At 29.4% G+C, this 25912-nt stretch overlaps 1 protein-coding gene across 6 annotated transcripts in view; it reads left to right on the forward strand.

Annotated features, from left to right (window-relative positions):
- Positions 1 to 25912, forward strand: part of smash (smallish) — a 240744-nt gene that overhangs the window by 125643 nt on the left and 89189 nt on the right. For 2 of the 6 annotated variants that reach the window (XM_014433660.3, XM_067047097.1), the window contains exon 1: positions 19446 to 19530. The exons of the other annotated variants lie outside the window; for them this stretch is intronic. The gene's annotated coding sequence lies outside the window, so the exon portion shown is untranslated. Of the gene's footprint in view, positions 1 to 19445; positions 19531 to 25912 lie in introns of those variants that run through there. 6 annotated transcript variants of the gene reach the window in all.

Below are 25912 nucleotides of genomic sequence, written 5' to 3' on the forward strand. Positions count from 1 at the left end.
AATTTTTATCCCTCTCCACTGACTCACTACCAGTGATGCGGCGAGAGGGATGCGTTGGGATATTTTGAGCTCTGCTGTACCCCTCACACGTGTGGGATTGAGTGGGCTCAGGGATCCTCAGGTCGATTGTGTAAATATTGTATATTAGAGTGTAAATGTGACTAGAGACTATATTATTTTATCATTATGTTATTTTATTTATTTATACACATAGTTTGATTATGTTCATTTTGTTTATTCTTTTGTTTGTATATATTTTAAGAGAGTTTTTTTTCCATTTATTTTATTTTTTTATTCATTTATTTATTTTATTTTATTTTAGCGTTAATGAGATCATTCATAACTATTACCTATTGCGCACAACTGTGTGGCAGATTGTAATATCTATCAATAAATAAAAAGTATTAAAAAAAAAAATAATTGTATCACTAGATTCTACAATACCATCACATACGGTTTAATAGTTTAAATTTTATCGTTTATTGCGATATCGATTTTCACCATTTTAAACAAAATTACATGTAATGTTATTTTATTTATTATTTATTTTATTTTTTTATTCATTTATTTATTTTATTTTATTTTAGTGTTAATGAGATCATTCATAACTATTACCTATTGCGCACAACTGTGTGGCAGATTGTAATATCTATCAATAAATAAAAAGTATTAAAAAAAAAAATAATTGTATCACTAGATTCTACAATACCATCACATACGGTTTAATAGTTTAAATTTTATCGTTAATTGCGATATCGATTTTCACCATTTTAAACAAAATTACATGTAATGTTATTTTTTATTGTTCTCTATTCTAAGACATATGTTATTTACACATATAATTTTTTTTTAAATTAAAGTGAAAATTGAAATCGGAAATTCTTTCAATTTATTTAGATATTGTAGTTAATGATAGATTAATTTTTGTTGTTTCTTTTGTAAGAAATATATATCTGGCATTTAAAAAAAAACTTATGACCTCGTGGCGCAACGGTAGCGCGTCTGACTCCATCATATATCTGGCAGTACTTGAAATGAACATCTTAATTTAATTTTCTCAAACCATTACTACGAGGATAAACGTCATAAACTGCTTTATAGTACATTCAACTAGCTTTAATTTGAGTTTTGGTAGACATCTTTACGTCTAATGCTTCCTGAAATACATACAGGTTTCTCAAATTAAATTCACTAACTACTGATTTTTCATTATTTCTACATGAAAGTTATTTTATTTTTTAATTTTGTATCGGGAACTATTTAACATAAACAGCTCTGTTAGGGCTCATATTTCAGAAAATTTACTCTACTTTAAATGATGTTATGAAATTTTTCTAGTTTTGTTGGTAGTTTTAAACATACGAAGCCCCGAATGAGAAATTAATTTTTTTTAACGTTTTGAAACAGCTTTATTCCTCCTAACTATACTTGGCAGACTTTTGACTAGTAGCTATACATAGTCTTCATTAAAGGAGCAAAAAATAGGGGTTAAATAACTGACTTTTTTTCATTGGACTCTTGTACTATAAAAAGAAGTAGTCAACTCAATGAAATGTTAAATTAAGTTCTCCGCAGTTTTAACTTTTTCTTTTGGTGTTCCCTATAGATTCAAACCACCTTACTGAAATGCTGTGAAACCTATTTTATGAAAACAAAAAATCTTGTCCTTATTTGTAACTGATATACTCACATATTGAAATATACTTTAACTGTGACAAGTAGAACTTTATATGTTAATTATTAATAGTTTTTTTTTACTTTTAGGTGGCAATATTGCAATAAATAAAACAATAAAACCTACCTGGTTTATGATGTTTCACTATCACTTACCTGTTTATTTTTTACGGTTCAATAATGCCTAGGTGTCCGTTACTATTTTTTATAGGTTTGTCGGCATCTTCAAACAAAACGGAGGTGTATTTGAAAAAAATATGACTTGACCTTTCTTAGGACTCAGTAGTTTCAGAATGTTATTCACCAAAATAAAAGGTTGTACTCCCGGTAGCTCCTTCAATAAAGGCAAGGTTATATATAACATTGTTGTTTTTAAAAAGTGTACTATAAAATAATTTCATTATTAAAACGTACTCTTTTTCATCCTGTATAACTTTGATGGAGCCAAAATACTACGTGACGAGTGCTAAAAATAATTGTATCACGATAATCCAATTTAAATTTAAAAAAAAGTTATTACTATAATTATTAATTGTTCGAAAATAAAATAGCTTTAACTGTTAATGTGACTCAATTAATTTAATGCAATTATTTATTACTTATTAAATGGTTAAACAGTATAAAAAAATAAAATAAATTAATGAATATATATCGAAATATCGTCCAAAGATATACTGAAAGAAATTATTATAAAACTAAAGGTTTATAGTTATTAATACGTTCGTCACCGCGTTACGCTTGTATGATCGACGGGCTTTTATAGAAATCCGTCATCCCGATATTTGTAATGTGACGACAAATGTGTTAAACTGACAATATTCGTAAGGGTTGTATTTTTATAAATCGATCCTGTAAAATACGAATTTTATTGACCATTTTTAGTCTTCTATTGAAAGGCGATAGTCGGATAAATTTAATGTTATCTTTTTATTTATACGGACTTTCTTTAAACATAAACATAAATTAAAAAGATTTATACATTGTATTCAAATTAATTAATTATTTACAATTACTTTATTTATTATCGGCCTACCCCTTTTTTATTTTTATTAATAGGCTTGAGATACGATTCAATTTTTTCATTCAAGAAATAAAAATAAAACAGGGTTTATTTTTATCAAAGATTAAACTAATTAGTGAAATCGATCTTAATATGCAAATTGGTTATGGTTTTTATACTTAGCGTCTTTAGCTATAATTGGATTATTTGTGGTTTAATTTTTTTTAATCCAATATGACATATAATCTTTCAAGTTTTTTTAATGCTTAGCAACGTGATTTTTGCTCGGACGTTTTTCCATTTGCCCTGTTTTAAAACTACTATAAAATTTTCTAGATACATGCTTTATCTTAATTTAGAAATTCGGATTAGTTTATTTAAATATTGCTACTGAACGAGGCAAATATAAATGTTACCAGAGTCGGATCGCGGAGCCTGTTACAAAATTTAACTAAAAAGGTCTAGGATTTCGTTTAGTAAAAAAATAAAACTACAGCACTAAATAAAGAATAAAACGTTTTTCTATTTTATGTTAGCAATGATAGAGATAAGACTTGACTAATCAATTTCTTCAAGTAAATTAGATTTTATATTAATTTATTTATATTATATTTATAAGGGAGCGTGGTGGCACAGTGGTCCGGAGTTGGCTGAATCCGACTGTGGCAGATAATTATATATTCTGTTACTGTAGCCGTGAGTCATCCCTGTGGGTTCTGGAGCCCTCCTTGGGTCCATCCAGCCCCATAAAGTTGGGAGGAATCTAGTGGTAGAGCGTGATCTTGAAAAATCACCTCCTTGTATAACCCATCATCTAGAAAGAGTACTTCCTTACAAAGTACTGAACTGCTGAACCTTTATGGGATGTAGCTGTTCACATTATTATTATTTTATTTATATATTATTGAAAAAAAAACAATGAAAATAAAGTTGTTTATATTAGATTTTTTAATTATTGAGGTTAGGGTACCTGTCCGTCATGAACCATATCTACCTTTATTCATGCTAACCTAAGGCCTAAAAAGAATGTTCTGCTTAGCAATTAAATAGAAACTATAGATAATAACTCGAAACACGTTAATTTGTAAGACTATATCTACATTTGAGGAAAACTACTCTAATGAATTTTCTTTCATAACTTAATTTATTTTAAAAATTAAATCGACGCGGAAATCGTAACGAAAATTAATAATAATATACCTGTACTAATATAAAACTAATGTTGCAGATCCTTGCTTCAGAGACGCTCCAATCTTCTTGTAGTAGTGTTTCAGTCAATAATGTTTGCACAAGTAGGTTTGGGTAAAGCATATGAAAATGTTTTGTTTTCTGTATCAGTCACGAATGTTATGTCTAAGTCCTTGTATTTTATGTTCCCGGGTGTGACTGAAAGATATGGATGGTGTGAAGAAGTGATTTTTTTCAGGAGTACCACTCCTGAGTTGCGTATGACCCTATGAATCCTTAGTAAAATACTGTATTTTTTTAAATGATGTACTAATAGTCTAATGAAGTAATAAATTAATGAAAGTTGATGATTCAATTTTTTTTCTATGTAGTGTCATGTGATTTCCAGGTCAGTCGTTTGTCCACTGTGACTCCCAAGTATTTTGTCTCTGTTTATATTGATTGCCGAAATGTTGTAAAGTGCTAGCAGTTTTAACGTTTAAGCGTAAATGTAATTTGATTTGATTTTCTTATGTTAATTTCTGTACTTCATTTATTAAGCAATATCATTTAAATTTGAATAAGATAATTGACCGTATGAAGTAAATTGTAGGAAGATAGTCCGGGTGGAGGTCAATAAAGGTATCAAAATAGTTTTATTTTATTTGAGTTGTCCGTTGTGTTGGAATCTGATAGCCCTGACGAAGCCCTGTAATGTGGGGCGAAACGTTGGTTAACAATATATAGTTTTCTTTTACTATTTTGATTCCTTTATTGACCGCCACCGGACCATCTTCCGACAAACAAAATACCATTTAAAATAGGAATGGAATACTCACTCTTGAGGAATCTTAATCAATTCTGATTTATTAGGATTGCGAAATTATCTTACCACGGTGAGTCTTTCATTAGCATGATTACACTTCGCCCTGAATTGATATTACCCCTTAATAGACCTCTTTCGGAATATGTAGCATCCCATTACTTAACCGTTGCCTCATCCGTTGTAAATCTGAGCATTAAAGACCACTGCTCTTGAGGGGCTGACACAGAGTTATGCAGATGACATAGAGGTCCGGAGATATGCTAATCGATTTCCATAGAGGTAGATGGATGGGGCCGAAGGAGGGTTGCCGAACGACCTTGTTCCTGGCCCATGCCTTTCACCGGTACACTCCCGCCCCTTGCAACATCCTCTTCCTCTCCTATCCTGCTAGATCGGAGCTAATTATTGCCAAATCTACCGGCCTCTATTATCCTCGAGGTTCCCCTGTCACGAGTACTCTCTGATTCGCTATTTTACCTGTTTGCCGATTGAATTTGTTGTGTAAACGTTAGGAATGTGAACAATTATGGAGTACTTCCATTGCAGATAGGTAACTGCGCTGTTCAATCAGCTTTCGAAGTAACGAATTCCTGCCATTCACCTTTGTCCTTAGACGAAAACGTTCTATAACCTCTATTCCTATATTCTCAATATTGCCCTGTATACTTCTTTCGCTTGGCCACGCCCATTATTCCACTTTGATAAAAAGCTGTTCATAGACTGTTTAATTTTTTTTTTAACTATATATCTCAAATTTTATAATAATCCACATTACAAATTTGTTTACCCTTCTGACTTTCGCCTTTATAAATCTTTAAAATCTTTACTATCTTGACTTAACCCACTTTATGTTGTATTGCAAATCCAATATCCACTTTGATGTTTTATACATTAATCAAACAATTTATTCTTATATTTTCCTATAAGAATTCCTGTAACGAAAATGAATGTTTATTTGCACGTAACTAAAAAAGCATGTATTATATATATATATATATATATATATATATATATATGTATTTATATGTTTCTAGTAACTTCTCATTAAGTTTCGCTTGAATGAAGCTAGGCCCACCAAGGCCGCCCAGTGAGGGCGTTGGTTCAAGGGCGAAATACCAAAAGTCAGTAGCTGTTACGCAAAGCTAATCTCGATCCCTGATAAGGTTGTTTGTTTTCATTACATTAGTCTGAATCAAGACTTGATAACTTCTCTATACAGTTACGGTTTTCTAAATAATTTAGTGCTATTCTTATTTTTAAAACAATTCTCAGGCCAGTACTGATGTATGGCTGTGAAGTCTGGGAAATGGCATCTTCTTACGAAAAGGAATGAAAAATTCAACCTTTTCAAAATAAAGCCGTAAGAATTGCAGTGGATTCTCCTTGGTTTTGTTTGATACAGCCAATTACATAGGGTTACATATAGAGACAATAGAGGATTACATAAAAAGTTCATGAAGTTCCAATCCCTGTTACCTACAGTTAAAGGAGCAGTCACCGACAGTTGGGAAACCCAACTGCAACCCGAAGACTGAAACCCAGGCTGCGGCAGGACCTCCTGTTATAAATTCTATATTTATTAGTTCTGTTATTATCACTCCAAGATTTAATTTTTTCTCAATTTTACTTTCTTACTTTTTATCCATTAGAAGTCAATTATTTATTTTATTAAATCCATAAATGTCATCATTTCTAGTATTTTTTTCTTTTATCTTTTATTAAGAATTATTATTGTAATCTATTTATTTTATCTTAATTTTTTGTTTTATTTATTACATTTTACATAGTTAGGGGTGTCTCTTGTATGAGACTATACCCTCCATAAATCAATTGTTAAAAAACAAATTACCTCTTACATTAGTCATGTAAGGCCCACTAGGCCGATCTAGTATTAAACAAATAAATAAGTAAAATAATAAATAATTTAGTGCTAATTTTAATCTATAAATTAATTATTATCTCAATATATGTGTGAATGCTTTATGCTATTACAACCATTATTTCTTAAAGGGAAAAAATCTGCTAAAAAATTTTCCTGGTATTAAAAAAAAATAATTAAGTGAAAAAATGCCAATTTCTTTTTCAACAATTTAATTTTTTTTCATCTAGATTAATTCTTCTTATTTTTATGTTTCTTCAAATATCAATTTTTATGGTAATAACTTCTTTCGTTAAGCTCTAACGTGGTATCATGCATACAGTAAATTTAATATAATTTATTAACATACACAGATACAAATAGACCTAAATGTATAAAATATGCTCTGCAATTGTCTAGTATTGCAATCGCAAAAACTTTGAATCCTAATTTTTTTTGCTTAAAATTAATATATTAAGGTTTCTAAGTCTCGCAAAATGTTTTTTCTTTTTTGAAAAATCGTAGGATACTGAAATTTAGTATTTAAGGCATATGATATACAGCCTTGCTCTGAGGTGTTAGTAGGTAGAATTCGTGGTCAAGTTCACGGATAACTAATTCTTAACTGTATAACTGAAATGAGACAAGGTAATAAATACTTATTATGTAAAATCTTACTTGATGATTACCATTATCAATTACTAATGTTTTTAATGTGTTTAATAGACTTTCTTGATAATATTATATCGTTTATACGAATGAGCATGATATTGCTTAGATTTCGAATGAATTAAAGAGAAGAAGAAAACATATCTAATGCGAGAGCTTAATTTTAAGGGGAGAAGATTCAGTAAAAGAAGATATAATACATTTTATATGTACAATGTACTAATTAATGAAGGGTACGGAAAAAAATGGAATTCTACAGCTTTTTCGGTAAAATCCTTGTTCTGAAAGTGCTTATTTATATATACACGATTTTCTCGTTTTATTAAGCTCAGTACATCAATCCACAATTTCATGGTCTTAAATATCTGTTAGTTCTTATTCTCATTGAAATGGTTTGATAAGACTTCAAATTCCTGGCTTGAAATTCCCGGAACTAATCAATAATGGGTCCATTTCCAACGAATTTATGTTCCATATTCCGACTTGAGTTGATAAGGTCGCCTTTATTTAGGAGCATGAAGACCATTATTAACTTCTTGGCTCATGCTCCCCGTTAGAACCTACAAATACAAGAGGTAAAAATATATGGAGCGATGATCTAATCCTAACCTGAGTCGTTATTTTTTGCCAAGAGGCGCCACTCACCATCTGCCAAGCTTGATCCGTTATAACCACTCTTCTGGGGCCAAGTACACTATTTTGCGCTTCGGGAAATATGCCGTTCCTGATTAGTTTGGGGCAACTATGTTTTTTTTTCTATTTCTCTGTGTAAAAGTGGGGTAATGGCCCGCTGTTGGTGTATTGCACACCACCGCTGACACAGATAGGCCTAATTACCTCGAGGAAGTTTTGGCCGAAGGATGTGGTTAGTCTGGCCAGCTCTCGTGTTAGCGCCCGTAGCGTAATGCCTTTGTTAATTGTTTAATACATCCCTTCTTGCTGTACTTCCACCGAGTGGAATATATGGTCGTTGGCGTTCTAATTAGATTCCTTTTCAAGCTCTCATATCTTATCTGACCATCGTGAAGGTTCGCTTACATTGTGTTGAAAGTTTTTTAAACCTTCGTAAACTCGCCGGTTAGGTTCTATGATTTCACTTTTTGTCTAAATCTGCATCAAATGATTATGAAATCTTACCAAAAGTGACCATAAAACAATAAATATTTTGTAAGATGTCTTCATTAGATTTAACGCTCATCAAACACAAGTAATGTAGTACTAAAAAAATATTATATTTAAAAGAATATCAAAGGATTAAAAACCAATATTTACAATAATCCTCATAACCACTTTTCCAGGAACTAAAAATTTCTAATTTGAAATGTACGTTCATAAAAAAAAAAAAAGCACTCATAAATATATTAAAAAACAATAAATTTGAAAAAATGTCAATAAGCACTTGAGTGATAAATTTAAATTTAAATCTCTAAACTCTATAAACAGCGAACAAATATGCCATTCTTTAATTGGGCTTCCTAGAATCCCTTAAATTATAGAAGCATTTTATGATTAATCACACAACAAGCTTACAGTCTTACTAGTTGTAAAAGAAATAATTACTTGGTCAATTCAGTAGTTACTACATTTTATTTAGTTCCGGATACGTTTTCCATGATGCTTATATTTTCATTTAAGGGACAAAAATGTATTTTCTTTGATAACATTTATTGTTATCTGCTATAACCTTATGGCCAGGTTTTTAAAATGTTCGAGTTGGAAACCAGTATTAAATTATAAAGTAAAATATATAAGTAATTATAAAGTAATTAATTATAAATTTCAACTTAAAATACGGATATATTTATTATAATTTTTTGTTTTGATCCTCCTGCATGAATCTTTTTATGTACTTGTATTTTCTGTATATCTTTTAATCCAGTAATCACAATTACATTTGATAGTAATTAGTAAATGTAATTATTTTGGCTCAGGTCATAATTTTAATTGCGAATTACAATTATTGCGGAACACCAATATCACGTGTTCCGCAATAATTACATTTACTAATTACTTCTTCACCAACTCTGCCTGAGTTGCTCTTCAGCACGAAACATTTGTTTGTTAGTAATTTATTGAATTCTAAGTATCAAATTAAAAATTAATTGTATACAAATTGAAAATCAAGAATGAATGTTACCCCGGTAGCTGCGACATTCCTTCAGACGCCTAGCTGTTCTTTCTGGCAGGGTGAGATTCAACCTTTCGCACTATATCATCCAGTTATATTTGTCTTTTTCAATTGAGCGTAGGAGTTGTGAAACTATTTAAGATAATTTTCATTTTAGGAATTGAAGCGTTCTTCTCTAATGCCATAATACCAAATGATGCTTTAAGTGGTTTCAGACTTTATTCAACTTTCTTCCTTTCTCATGATCATTATGTAACATACTACCATAATTAATTTAACTATTATCTCCTTGATAAATTGATTTGCTATTTGGGGAAGAATAGCTATTCCTAATTTTTATGCTATAAAAAATTTCAGAATTTAGTGTATAACACTATAAAATTTGGAATAAAAAGTTATGAAATAGTTTAAATATGAAAAAAAAATCGTATTACGGAAACTGCAGCCTAATAAATAATTAAATTTCTTTTTTTTTTTTAAATTTTAATAAAATTGATAATAAGTTATTGAAATATTATGGGAAATGGTTAACGGAATCATTTGATATATAAAATCGCAAACGATTCTTAATGTAATTTCGGACTTTATCCAACTTACATAATTATAATTATCCTCATAACAATAATTAAGCATACTGTCTTTAATTTATGTAAATTAATTTAACTATTATATACTTGGGAAATGGTTTTTGGCTTTTTAAAATGAATTGCTATTTGGTCACTTCAAGGGTACTTTGTACGTCTTCTATCCCCATTATGAACAATGATATCTATGTTTTTCTATTTTTCAAGTAAGATAGTTCTATTTATTAGGTACACGTTTCGATCATTAATACATCATTAGATCCAAAAAATTATGGTTTTAAACTAAATATTATTCTATTCATCTTAATCATTTGATCTCGATCAGTTTAGTTATTAATATATCAACATGTTATATGGATTTTATTTTATAAAAAAATATAATAAAAAATATTATGATCCATACATGCAGATGTGGCCTTTTAATGTGATTAAAAGTTTCATAACATATGAGGACTAAAACGCCCTATGTTAAGCTGTTATGCCTCCTAACTTCAAAAAATGTAATAATTTATGTACAAAAAAAAGTTATTTTTCTGCATAACCATAAATATTTTATCCTGATCATTTACACTTAAATAAAAAAAATATGTTTTAATTAGCCTAAGATTTAAAATATATGAGTCTCTTCATTGACCAAAAAAAAAATAAAATAATTTTCGTTGTACCCTAATTCATTTTATAGATATTAGAAAAACTGAGATATTGCTTACAATTGAACCCCAACTATTTACTCGATTTATCATGATACCCTATATAATATAGCAGTATAGATATGCCTGAATTATTTTTAAATAAATTTTATTCTGAGTTTCAATTTTTATTTTTATTTAAAAATGGAAGTAAACGATTGAGTGGGGGAAGCTCAGAGACGAAGAAAGAATTTTCCCTGATGTATTTTGTGCCAAAGGAACGACGCCAGTCATTCCCTATTAATGAAAGCTCTGTCACTGTCCAAAAGCCCTCTGTCTAGAATTTGACAGTGATCTAATACCTCATCTCTCGTATACCTGTCAAGGTATTTGCGTTCTCTGTCATCTCTAATTGTTGCAATTCAGGCTTTAACACAGGAATGTTTTAGCCTCAAAGATTTCGATTTCAAAATTAAGATCGAAATGAAACTGATAATCAATTAACATTATCGAGGTACAATAATGTTATCGATGTTTAATATTCAAGCTTAAACACACTTAAATTATTTTCACTTACTTTTTGTTACTAATATCTTACATAAATCTATATATGAACATCTTAAAACAAAAGTTTGAAGTTTAAAGCTTTGAGTATCTGATTGGTATTTTTTTATTATTTAATTACATATTTATTATTGTCATTCCTTAGATGCATTTATTTTTTATTTTATTTGTTCGCTATTTATTTTTATTAACGAAAATTATTCAATAATTATAATATTTTTCAATTTTTTTTCTCTCTATCTTCTTTTAATATTTTTATTGTATTTTGTAATGATTTTGATATATTGCATAAATAAAAGGCTATTTTATTTCATTTCATAACATTTTAATCTTTATAGTTTTTTTTTTTTTGTGATAGAATAATCAATTGTTAAAAGCTGATATATTTGTTTATTAATAGCCATAAAAGGCCCACCAACCAAATCTGGTTATAAATAAATAATAAAAATTGAGTACGTGGCTCTGATAATTAGGTTACTTTATGATTTTTTTTTCTTTCATTAAATCTATTTTTATGTGAGAGTGCTACCAATGGGTAGTGTCTCTACACGCCTGTAACACTATATTTTAACTGAGATCAAATTTACTATGTGTAATAATTAAATGTATTATATAATATACAGTTGTAAATTTCAATAAAGATATTTTAAAAAAAAACTATTTTCTTGATGACAGCTCAAAAAAACTGTTTTGTTTTTTTTTAGATCAAATAAAATCAATTTCCACTATTAATACAGTAAGTAGTTGAATAGCAATGGATGAGTAGGTATGCCTGTTTACCAAAGGTATTAGATTGTTTTTTTTAGTTGGGGTTTAACGTTCTTAAGGCCTTCAACATAGGTCAGGAAAGTAGATTTATTCTGAGTGTTCCCCACGAAAAAAGTCAACCTGCCGAGTTTTGAACGGACACGCTTCTGATCCGAGAATTTTATATGTGGCTTAAAACATTCGGCCAACCAAGGCCTCTCTTTTAAATTTTATGTTTCCAAATATTCTACTTTCTTCAACAATGTTTGTCATATTATGAATTAAATTATTGTGCAATGATCTTTGTCAATATGCATAAAATTTCATCTAGAATTTTAATTGTGATAAAATATCTGCAATGTTTGAGCAAGTAATGGTGTTATAACTTACCCTACCTAGTATAGAATATTCCTATAACGGTATATGATACGACTTCCTCATCACGAAAAATTCCTGAATTTCAAAATTACAACTTGTAGATAGAGCTGTTTGCAGCCATTTTTGTATCGTTTCGTAAGTAGTGAATGCAACAAGAACGGAGCGAAGTCCTGCAAACAGGTGCTACGACCAGCTAACGATAACGTTTCGTAACCTCGAACGATGTCAGATGCTGGGATGATTGCCGCTTCGTGCTATCCAATGGCCGAAATCGGGCCAGCGTCGTGCGTTCTTGGTTCGGTTGGGGTTTGTCAGACTAAAATATTTTCAGAAATAAAACTAGTGGTGTAACTGCAGTCTCATTTTCTTAATGGAAGTAACCATATTTTAATTCATTTTTATAGTAATATTAAATTATTTTACATACTATCAATCGGATTATTTTTTGAAAAATTGTAATTCTTGTTCTATACTTTTTTTATTTCTACTCTATTGTAACATTTTTACACAACTAGACTATCATAATTGTTATTTATAAAACTTCTAATTTTTTTTAATGGCTGCTTTAGATTATTTTAATTTTGGTTTTTAGGTAGTTCAATATAAACTGGGTGTTAAAGTTATTTTTACCGTGATTTCCTTTTTCAAGTGAGTCTTCTTTAGGGGATTGGCTTTAATTAGAGGAATAGTTAACACAAGGTAACCCTTTTCCATCTCAATGAATAAGTCTTGTAAAGTTTAAATTATTGGTTGATTCACCGTATGCTATAAATGTAGATCAATTGTCCTATTACTGGGTTTCAAAAAATTCAAGCCCTAAGAGATTTATAAAAAATTATTTATTAATTTTTTTTTATATCTTTATTCAAATTTACAACCTTACATAATGATACCTCCTGTAAATTTGATGTAAGTTTATAATGATACTGTACATGATGTATGTTTATTAAGAGTGATACAGAAGTGTAAAGAAACTACCCATTGGTAGCACTCTAATAACGTTTTTACAATAGAAGGTCTCGTAGCCATCTTCTTTTCAAGCATCTCGGAGGATTGTCAGGAATGGAAGTGGAAGCAAGGTTAGAAACAGGTGGGTTTGGTTGGTTAGGGAGTTTATAGTGGAAGGAGTGATATCTTGTTCAGGCTTGATCGGTTACATATGGAACATTAAGGTCTTTATGGATGATTTTATTTATGACGTAGTATTACGAAGGATTTTGGATTGTAAGGATTGGATACGAGACAAATTCAAAGGTTTAGGGGAGCCCTAAAGCTCAACTCCGTACGTCCAGATAGACCTTATTACAGTCATCAATCATTTGTAATGTATTGGAAGTTCAGACCGTTTATCTAAAGTGCTGTGTAATAGTCGGAATCGGCTTGCAATTTCCTGTCTTAAAAAATTATTCATAATGTAAAATGAACTTTTTTCTAATAATTCCAAAACTGCACATTTACAAGATTATTATTTTTAACGATAGTGAAAGTTTCTACGATACAAAACTAAAATCATCTAAACTGGACCGGTATCAGCAAAAATTTATACTTTGGACCTACGTGTACTTGAAATATTCTGTACAAGTTTCTATGGAAATTTTTTTTCTTCATTATAACATTTACAAGAATAATAAATTTATGTTCGTCATTCCCACCTCAAGAAACCTTAAAATACTAAGTTAGCAACAGAAAAATAATAATTTTTTGCTCTTTAAATAAAATAATTTGTATCCAAGTTAAGTCTCAAATGATTAACGCCTTTGCTGGTCTTCAGATTTCCTTTTTTCGAATTTATAATAGCCATAATAGTTTATGAAATTTCCCTTACCACTTACGCTAGATGTAGGAGCACTATCAATGGTACCTTTAATTTGGTTTTGCTTTAAACCAGTAATTAGATATATATTAACCGTTAAATTCCTTTAGTTAACCGTTAACAATAAGGGGACAGTTTCTCACGATCTCTCGAAACTGTAGTATGACCAGATGCAACTTTTGAAACAGGAATTAGGTTAGATGAATATGTATAAACGCTTGATTAATTACTGAACCCAAAATCGGAATAACGGATTTGTCATAAATAGTGAGACAATTTTAGTTCGTCAGCATCGTAAATAAAGTCCATGCTGTTTTCATGTATACACGAGTATATTGATGTAATTACCTTAAAAAAGAAAATTAAAAAAAAAATTGAAAATATTAACAGGGATCATGAATTGAATTCTAAAGCTTCTTCAATCGATTCCTGTATTAAAAATTGACCAATAGGTTCTAAGGTGACTGTGATAGCTGGTACTTGATAGTACTATGAATTAACAGGGCAAGCTCGACAGTTTACTGTCACATGTAGACGCCTTAACCGTTATCTGTCGGACCTTATAACACTAACCTTAAATTAACTTATAAACTTGTTTGTTTCCTGTTCGTTATTCGCTATGGTGAAAGTTGTTTGTTGTATTAATCATCAATTTTTATCATTAATTGACAAAATTAATAGGTAGGTTTACTATAAGGATATAATATTTAGGCACTGTTGTTCTATTTAATTACTTGCATGACAGGTATTTGTCACGAGGAAATTAGCCTTCAAGTATATGACCGAATTAAGTCGCACAAGACCTCCAGAAAATACGAATCTTACAAATTAAGTTTGTTTATTATATATTTTTTCCCCTGGGTCCTAAAACACCTGGTAACCTTAGACAGTTTGCCTATATGAATAAACCGGCGCTGTTTGGGTACTTTGTAGTCCGATAATTTTTATAAATTATATTAGTTTTGAATGGACGAAGTTAATTTTTAATATACATAAATTTAGAAATTGTAGACTTTTTTGAATGTTTTTTTTAATTAATTTGTATATTTTTTTACAGGTATATATCACAAGAAATATTATAAGTGCAGTGTCTTACATAATAAGGTATAGTTGTTTATTACTATTTTATTAAATGTTCTATCGACAATCTCTGTTTTATTTTTGTTTTGTTTTTAATTTTATCAATATTGAAACTATCATTTATATTTTCTTTTAAGTAGGACAGTAGTTTCGTAATAATGGTGGATAGAAATATTGATCATTACTTGTTTTACTATACTAAAATAATGTAATATTTTTTTAATTCTGTTACTTTAATTTTCTATAATTCAAATTTTATGAGAATCGAAATTCATCTTTATCTTGGTCAGGTGTTTTTTTTTATAAGTACTGGTCTTCAGACGAGCTCCATACAGATGGACGAGGTCTTAATACAATATAATTAATAATCAATAATTTACTAGTATGAAAACAAATAAAAATTTAAGTTAAGTAATTTGTTTTATTTGAAGATAAGTATAATCTAATTTGAAGTAAATATCTAAAAATTAAAGATTATACACAAAAGAAATAAAATTTTGTCTGAACGGTGGATACAAAACGAAAATGAGTAATAATAATATAGCAGTAAATTTTTTGTTGTTAGGCCTTAAGGGCGTAAACCCAATAGTGAGTCATCCACGCTCGTTTTATACATTATTTCTACATTATAATTATATATCATACTCGTGTTATATATTATTATTTAGATATTTCATTTTTTTTTCAATTATAAGATTCTGAACTCTTTGAAATTCATTAAAAGATAGTCGATGAGTTAAAATTTAGGGGTTCAATCGTGTTTAATAGATTCATTTTTCTTCAAAAATAAATCAAGATTAGAAAAAAAATCTTGTTAAATAGATTTTTTTTCTTAAAAAATTAATATGGCAATAGTTATTATTCCTGAGTAATTATTACCTCTAAGACTTATCACATGGTACGTTTTTAGGAAACAAATACAGTTAGTTCAGTTGGCATTTAGGTCCTATAACTTGTGCCATGCCCTTCCTTGATATTGAAAATGTCAGGGAAGGGCAATTGATTTTCTACTATTATTTAGGTGTCAATTTATGAAATGACTTTCATTTTTTCCTAATCGAATTTATTTTAAAAATACAATTTTTCTAAAGTTCATATTTTCTAATATATATTCAATAAACATTCTTGTAAGGATAAACCTCCTCTGTAGCCGGTAAAATAAATCTGTAGTTTTTGTACTTGAAATCGTCGTAAAAAAATATTAAATTTAATCTGGCCTCAGGAATGTTCCCATGCATATAAAATTATAAAACACTTTTATATATTTCTTCGCTATCAACTGACGCAGTTTTTACGCTAACAAAAAAAAAAAATTGTGGAAGAATATAAGAGAGGTAAAATATTCAAATTTATACAGATTTTATTTTTTTAAAAAATAGGAGTTAAGCGTAGTGAATTTTAAATGAGGAATCAGACTGAATTTGCCTAGAAAGGAGAGCCATTTAAAGTGGGCAATTTAAAGGTTTATGTAACTCGAGTGGGCGATGCGAGCTGCATGTTATGAGGATCTCTGCCTTGTATGTGACGATATGTTATTTATCATTACATAATGTGCTATAAGAAAATTATATTTAATTTATTTTCCAACAAATATAATAAATTAATTTATGATATTCGTTTACTACTTTTATTTGACACAATGATCTTGTTTGATGCTCGAGTTATATACATACTCTTAAGCATTTATATTCTCAATAACTTGTGACGCCTATTTTTCCATGATTTGTTTAAAGAATCAATTGAAGAATTTACTCAATCAAACTTCAACTTGAGCTGATAGTTTAGGGGAATATTTGTAAAAAAAAAAAATACGGGCCAAAAATATATCATTTACTTATAATTTCGTCTGGAAATACTGTTATAATTTTAAATTGGTCTTAAACTAGAAACATGAAAAAATTAGAAGAATTTTGAATTTAAGAAACTTTATTACTTACTACCTTTCATTATTAAAATTCATGTTCATTAAACTATGTATATGCTTCGCCAGTAAAATTAAATTATTTTTAGTTAATAAGTATTTTGATTAATCAAAACAATTCATTAAAAAATATACCAATATTGAAAATATTTTAGATTAATGCTACATATTATTAATGCTATTATAAGATAAGATTGTTCTTATTTATTGATTAACTAAATTATATATCTAATTTAATTTATTCCTTCAAACGTGGGCATTTTGTGAGAGGCTGTCACGTTGTATCCCATAAATCTAGAGTGACAGAAGGATTTTATTTATTTTTTCGGGGGTGAAATTCGTGGTTATGGTATCCTCATTAACAAGCGTACCAATAAAGTTATTCGAATTTTATAACCACGAGGAACGGCCATTTAAAATATTTTATGTTTATTTGAGAAACAGACGTAAAACGGTAAAAGTAGGCCCGTTTTATGGAGTTCTCCTTCTTCGGAGAGTGTAGAATTACATGTTCTATGTTGTGGCAAAAAAAAAATATTCTTTAGTTTTGAACTTGTTTTTTTTATTTTATCTTTTTATTATATATTTTACTTATGATCTGAGAGTTAGTGTTTTTAAGGTTTTACTTTATATACGCGGTGTTCCTTTGATTAGGCAGGTTGACAAGCAAAATTAATCTTTCCCCACAAGCATGCTTGAGCGGAAGTATGGTAATTACACAGAAATCGTAGTTACTATTACGCACTCGTAATCATGCTTGTACTAAAACATTTTCTATGCATGTTTGAGCATGTGTATGCCAGTTATTATATCGCCGATATTATGCTTATGCCAACTTTGTTAAATCTAACCAAAAGCCGCAGTTTGGATCAATGAGATAATGAAATTGCGTTGGGCAGTGGTTAGAGATTGTGGGAAAAGAGATAAAAGGAGATTTCGCGGTAATCAGTAACCATTTCCGCCAGAGAGCAGTTTTTAAACTCCAGACAATAGCTTTCCAAAATAAAATCAGACCTGACAACACATCTTGCAATGCGTTACGGTTCGAATTTGCATAAATAAGTACGTTGTGTGAGATGGAATAGTTTGTACCAAATTTCGAATTTTTTTTTTTAACTGATATCTAACATTTTTGAATCAATTTACTGTCGGAAATATGTTACCGAAATTTATACTGCAGCTTTCTTGGAGTATAAATGAAAGAAAAGGCTGTTTGTTAACAATGTGTTGGTATTCATATATTTAATTTAAAAAAAAAAAAAAATACGTCATATGCGTATTATAGAAAGTATTACGAATTACGTACGTAGTCGTTATTCAAATAAAGAATTAATTTAAAACATGTGAAAATAAAATAAAATGTTTATTTTTTTTTTGTATATTTTATGAAAAATACTGTTTCTTATTCAAAGTTTGCATTTTCTTTTGAAATAAACCTTGATTACAATTATTAAAAAAATATATATGTATCTAAAGAGAAATTATTATGTGAAAAGACTCTAGACCAAAATAAATATAAATCATACATATATTTTTCTTTAATTTTAAATAAATTTAAAATTGCTATTGTATCGAATAAATGTATATAATTGAAAACATCGGGAGACTTATAAATGAGGAAAGTATTTAGACTATAAATTAGAATAAGTTTACTTGAGCAAAGAAGCATCTTCAATTAATGGTGGAAAGTTGTCAAGTTACATTTTTTTAAATTTCGGCCAGAAAACAGAATAGTAATTAAAATTTATGTTTGTTCTTTCATTACAGATGGGAATTTAAGTAATTTTATGATCAAGCTTTCCTTGATTTATAGTTTTATTTATTCGTAATATTAATTTACTATAATTCGAGAAGTGGTAAGCTTGGAATAAAAGTTTACGAAATATTGTAGCAGAGACTAAGAGAGGGGGACAGAAATATTTCGGAAATAGTACGATTGTTTTTCTAATTAGCTGTGCAGCCATTAATAGGAAGGTGTATTATACTCATGTATCCTCGTTTCCAGTAGGCCATTTCGCACCTTTAACTACCTCTAGTGGGCCACAATGAGCAATACGAAACGTTTTAGTGCAATGTTATCCCTTAAGGAATAACATTAATGCTACGGAACATTTTGTGGCAGTGAAATGGATTTATTTTGTATTCCTGGATTTATTTTATAGTTGTATTCTCCCCTTATGTCTTATCTCTTGAACTCTTTATCAATAATTTCATAACAAATTATAATTTTAGTCTATTATAATCTTTTAGGATGGTTTATAACGAAATTCTTGACGACATCTGAAAGCAATTCCACTCCTAATTAATAGCTTACTATCTCCTTTACGACAGTTGCATCATTTAATTCAATCCATAAAACGGGATGACTCTTTCATCTGCGCCGTTATCAGTATCTCAGATGTTTAGATAAAGGCACATTATTGCTTCAGTATCCCTACTTGTGTGGCCGGCTTTGTATCATTAGAAGGACCAGAATCGGATACTATCAAAAGGTAATTAACATTTTTTTTTATTTGCGTTAAAAGTTTGTTAAAACGTTATATCATTTTTAATAATACAATATTTTATTAGTGAGGTGTAGATAGTTGACCATAGATGGTTGGGGGGTGCAGTCAGCAAAAAAACACACAAAAAAAAAAAACACAAATCAACAAAAAATTATTTATTCCTGCCGACGTTTCGACCTGAGTTTCAGGTCCTTATCAGGGAGCTTTCGGCAGAAATTCTGGCAAAAATTAAGTGCAGTAGACTATCTCCTCCACATAATATTTTATTAGGTAGATAAAATGCAAATATCCGTGACCATATTTCACAATTGGAGTAAAAAGTTTTTATTATCTGACTTAGTGCTTTATTTTATAACCATAATGACGTGCATAGAGTGAGTTGCTATCTACATTAATGTATTGCAATATCCATTGTTTAATTTAAATCAACTCAAACACACCTGCCTTATTGTTATAATTAGAACATATACATCGACCATAATCTGTAGCATTGTTGTTTGTGGTCTATATCAATAAATTATAATGGTCTTGGGATAAAAACCACAAAAAAGTGAGCGTTGTTTTATTTAGTCTATTTTTGACCACACTCCGATTATTTCAGATATTTATCTAGTTTATATATTTTTTTTCTGGTACCGTTGAAGCTCATCAACCAAACCATGATTCTGTGACGATTTGCAACACAATACCCGATGTGGCATTCACTGTCTTGTTCAAGGATGACCAACAACCTTCGAAGAGTCGTTAGTCCGTTATTTGCAACCGCTCAACTCGGTCAAACACCGAACAGAAGAAGCCAGAGGAAACAGGAAGTAGGGGCATTGAATAGCCCGTGAGGTTCCGCTCCGATTGTAGTTGAATTATAGCCTTCTATATTCACGATTCACGATTATTTGTTGAATTGTCCTTTTTAATTACGTTCTCCCGTGTGCAAACCATATCGCTGGTTTGATTTAATAGTGGTACTACCGACGAAAAAAATGTTTTGATGCATTTTGTTTCTAACGTATCCCATTGACCATGCCGTAGACTATATTTACTTTGAAACTACAAGTCTTCGGTACTATCTTCGAGATACGTCCGATTAAAAAACTATTCAAAATATTTTATTTTGTCACATATGCCATTGTTGGAGCTTAAAATGAAGAAAAAGATGCATTAACTTTGACTCTTCATTATCAGTTTGAAGTTCCTTTACAAATATGCCACTTATATCATTATTCTTAATTTTTATTTCTCTGCCATTATAATATTGAACAATTGCTACTATTTATTGGAAAGAGTTTTAAATTGAGATTCTTCAAGAATTAAAGGTAATTTTTTTCGACTTAGCAAGAAATAAATGTAACCGATTTTTTTGCCTCGGTACAATATATCGAGATCAGCTAATATTAAAGATCTATAAAAAATCAAGTAACTTTATCTTCTTCGAATTCCTCTTAAAATAAACACAGATTTTCCTTTTTCGAATCTCATGTGAATAAATGTGGAAGTGAATTGATAAATTTCATTTTCAATCAGCCTGATTGTATATTCTCTTTAATCCACTTTTTTAGATTATGAATATCTTTCTGATCAATTTTTTTTCTATTATCTATAAAGATAATTCCTGTCTTGAGGAATGATTGAAAACATCCTGTGATATCTTGGTCAATATCTTTATTTTTTTTTTATAGTGCCCTGGTATAAATCAGATACTAATAGTAATTAGATTTCTATAACGTAGTCCTTTTGAATGATGTGATGACGACTTCATAACTGTGGATTGAATGGTTGTTTCTCTCCTGTTATTCTCTTTGTAGACCTGTGCACTTTATCTCATAGTCATCATCGAAATCAGTTTTTAAAAATTGACAATGATTTTTCTTTCACTTACTCGAAGTTTATACATATTCCTTGTATATTGGTGTATCGTAAGTACATTACGATCTTGAAAAATTCGTAATCCGAATTTTCGTTGGTTTTTTTTAGGTTGGCTGAGTACAAACAACCTAGCCTCGCGAAATGGTTTTGTTTATATTTAAATAGCCTAGCTCAAAAACGAAAAGATGTATGAATTTGAAATTATGTATTGCCTGTGATATTTCAAAAATCTGTTCGCTGTTGAGTCTTTATAAATTTTTTATAAAGAAATTAGTTTTCGTGAAAATTAAAACTATATAACAATGTTCAATTAAATGATCTTTAATGACATCTAGGACATATACTCATGAAAATAGAATGACAGGTCTTAAAAGCTTAGTTTTTTTAAAAGCTCCGTTTAAAGTACTTTAAATTTTGTTTATTGGAAATAGTTATCCATTTCTTATTGTTCATAGTTATATAAAATGAATAAATGCAAACTAATAAAGTATTTTATGATCAGCTAAAACTATAAAAAGCATCAATTAACTGAATTTATAAATAAATGTTTTGGTGTTTTTCTGGTTGTTATGACAATCGTCGATTTTTACTGTTGCTTACCCATTATATAAGAAATATATGATATAGAGGATTAATCCGTTCATATAATTTTCTGTAGCAATACATTAATTTCTCTGATAAAGTTGTCTGATGGGCGGACCAGTAATTATTGATGTATTTTTCTTAATTTTTAAAATATTAACACGTACTGTTAAATAGATAATTTTCATAATGTATAAACTTAAGAGTGTTAAGTTCAAACGTGGTTGAATTTTCCTTCACAAAAATGGTCGGGAAATATATGCTTTGTTGTTTAGTTTGCGATGTAATTAGCAATGACCTTCAGAATATTTTTTTTTTTAGAGTTTAATTATTCGTTAGATTTTACTAGTTCGTACTACTTTTCAGATATTCTGAAAAATATCTACAGCCTTGATATAGAACATTGTTTCTTATTCTTTGCACGAAAAAATTATTGTTGCTATTTTGAGGTGGAAAAATATAATATATTTTTAATTTCTAAAATTACAAATTTTTAGAAAAAAAAATGTAAAGCTATAAAGTAAAAGATATCGTGAAATCCAATAATTAATCTAAATTTTCATTTTATCATCATTTATTCTATTTTGTTTTGTTTTTTAATTTAATTTTAATTAATTAATTATTTTTGAATTTTACATAGTTTAGTAAGGCTACTTAATTCTAAATTTACCTTGGAACGATTATTTCTAACTTTTTTTTTTTCTACAGTGTACTTTATTGTTTGAAATTTGAATTACTTTAATATGTATTATAGTGATAATAATACAATATGTATTTGAAAATGACACAAATCGTCGAAAAGCACAACAGTTATATAAACAAATAAAATGTCTGAGTATGACGTACGTGAAATGTTTAGTGAAGGAAAATACAAATAATGTGAAATTGTGTCTATTTCGCAAGTTACTTCAAGACACTTATAAATAAACAATAACGTTTAAATATTTATGTAATTCTGAGATAAATTTAATTGTAATTGATATTAAATAAATTATCTTTCATTTTTATAATATCTTGTAACTGAGTGTATGAAATAATATGCCACCTTCCTCGTGCATTCTTTTCCTTTATCTAATCTTTACTGTTATTTTCTTCGTCGATTGGACTGTCGATTCACGATTGGTAGTTAGGTAGTAAAAAATCAAGATTATATATTTATCCTCATTGTGGTTTTTCCACACAACACAGAATCCTTAACCTTACCATCAAGTTCATGGAAAACATGGAATTGTAAGTACCCAACATTTTTCAGTTGTTGAAATAGTAACTTGCTGATGTTAATGTGAATCATGGACGGGGAAGTTGATTCCCGATCATTTTTCTTGGAAAGCGGCGTTGCACTTGAATGTCTTAATGACTTTAGAAAACTCTTTTCGATGACTACTTACAAAGGCTTGGCCCTGTAATTTAGGAATCCGTACTAAGCATACGATTGACCCCTAGTTGAGAACACTTCGAGGAGGGAGATTGCCGGAGGGGATGTGGGCCAAAGGGTGTGGATCTCTCCACGGGGAGGATAGATCACGTACCTTCCACTTTCTACCACATTGTGTTCCTCTCCCTCCTCTTGTAGCCCATTGTCGGCAAGAGTCCTCCTAGGATGAGATGAGCAACTTCTTAGGAAGGACCTCTTTTCAGTGTTCGTGTTGTCTCCTTATGTTCTTAAGGAGTGAGTATCGTGTTTCCTCATAGGCAGTAAACTCATTGAGACTGTCATAAAAATAAAGTATAAATATGTTAGATAAACCACGATATAATTCGTATATACCAATAATATAAAATTGATTTAAGCTAGTTATAGTTGGTCAAGTATCTTTTAGGTAATATGTTTTTATACCTGACTAAATTCTATAATTAACCAATTATGTTGTTCTTGAATAATCTCAAATCTACTGTTACTGGAACTATTAATAATAATAATAATAATATGGTCTGCTATTATTGATAATGCTATAATGAAGGTCAGAGGTCAGTACTTTGTAAAGCAGTCCCGTTTCTTGAAAAAGGTTTATACAACTAGGTGATTTGTTTAAGATATTTTATATTATATTATAAATTATTATGAGACACGCTCAACCAACTGGCAGGGCCTATTGTAACAAAATAAATAATTATATGCCTCAGACGGATTCGAACCTGGGATCTTTGGAGTTATTAGCACAGTTCCTTACGCTCCCACATCACTGAGACTATTATTCACATTAGATACTATATCAATTTATAAAGTCCTTTTAAAAAATATTTTGGATAACAGTCCTGGTTTTTTGTTTTAAGAAAGTCATATTTCTTGTACTTTTAATAATGAAGGAATAGATTTTTTTTTTTTTCATTTTACCCCTGAAAATAGTGCTCATCTCAAATCTCCATCATTCATGGTGGATTTAAGATCTGTAATTTTCCAAACAAATCTCATGTCCCTGTTATTTGAATATTACAATGAGTTTCAATAAGTTAGTTATTAATTTATATAAACTGTAACCTTACATTAATTATTTCATTACTTCTTTCTTTATAATTTTTGAGAGTAGGTAATACTTAAAAACCGAAACTTCATTTAATCCATTCTGTCAACATTTGTATTAATTTTCAAATTTTCAGTTTTGCCATTTTATTGGAAATTAATCTATTTTACTTTATTTTAACAGTCAACAATAATACTATATTTTACGCGGCTTAAAAAAACTTTTTTAACCTGAATATATCAATTTTAAGGCATGATAGTAAAAATAAAGTAATATTATTAATAGATAAACTGTTTGAAAAATACATGAAGATTTTAATATTCATAGCTTAAGGGAGAAAAATAAATATATTTATTTATTTTACTTTGGAGAAAAATAAATATATTTATAGAGTGGATCAAATGTTATTTATTTAAAATTAATTATTTCGTCCAGTAATATCTTTATAGTTCATCATCATTTTAACTCTTGGTACTCCTTGCGAACAGAGAAAGGTGAGTTGAGTGGGTGTAGGAAGCTGTTGGCTCTATAACGGACAACGGCTGTTAAGAAGCGGTAGCCCTCGAAATGTCCGTCAGCACTGGCACAATGGAACTGACAGTACTTCTATATGGACTGTTCTCTACTGTCAGTGGAGTACGGGTCCTCGTTATCTCCTATATATTTACGGCCTAGGCTCCGGACCAATATTTAGATTGAGCTAACTAATGTGATTAGCTCGTTAATCTTATGTGGGTGCATGAGTTGACGTAATTTAATAAATATAAATAGAATCGAATGAAAAATTGACTGATCCATCGAATATGTAGAATACAAGGTACTAGCGTGACAGCACTCATGTTTTCCCTTTCCCGTTGATGAATTCTCAAATTATGTTGTTATGAAATTAAATTTTAAATATAGTCTATTTGAAAATTCGATTTAAAAAAATTAAATTGATAACTTTATTATAGATGAGACCATTATGTTTCTTAAATTATTTAAATAAAACATCCAATCAAACAAGAAATAAGACCATTATAAGACATAAGACCAAGGTCTTCATGAATTGTTTAATTTGAAAACTGTTTTTAGAAATAAGATCATTTCATAAGTTTTCATAAATTGGCCGTGATTTGCATTACTCATTAGCCACAAAGAAAATTAGATCAAAATATTTGAACTCACCATAATTTTGTAGGTTTGCTTTTAGGGACTCCGGTAGTAATCCGATGTCACCTTTCACTGCTTTTTCTCAGCTGACTCGTGTCCGTTAAGTTTGAGTCTTATTTTTTACTAAGGAAGTAATTTTTACATCAAATATATGTTTATAAAGATTTTGGATTTATTCAATTAAATATTTTCTTCATAATAATTAGAGGAAGAGGGGTAGCACAGAGGTGGTAATACGCTGTGCAAGTAACTCCAAGGATTCCAGGTTCGAATCCGGCTGTAGCAGATAATTATTATTCTGTTATCTG

This window comes from Halyomorpha halys, unplaced genomic scaffold, assembly GCF_000696795.3.
Source record: "Halyomorpha halys isolate HHAL.00 unplaced genomic scaffold, Hhal_1.1 Scaffold1240.1, whole genome shotgun sequence".
Lineage (NCBI taxonomy): Eukaryota > Metazoa > Arthropoda > Insecta > Hemiptera > Pentatomidae > Halyomorpha > Halyomorpha halys.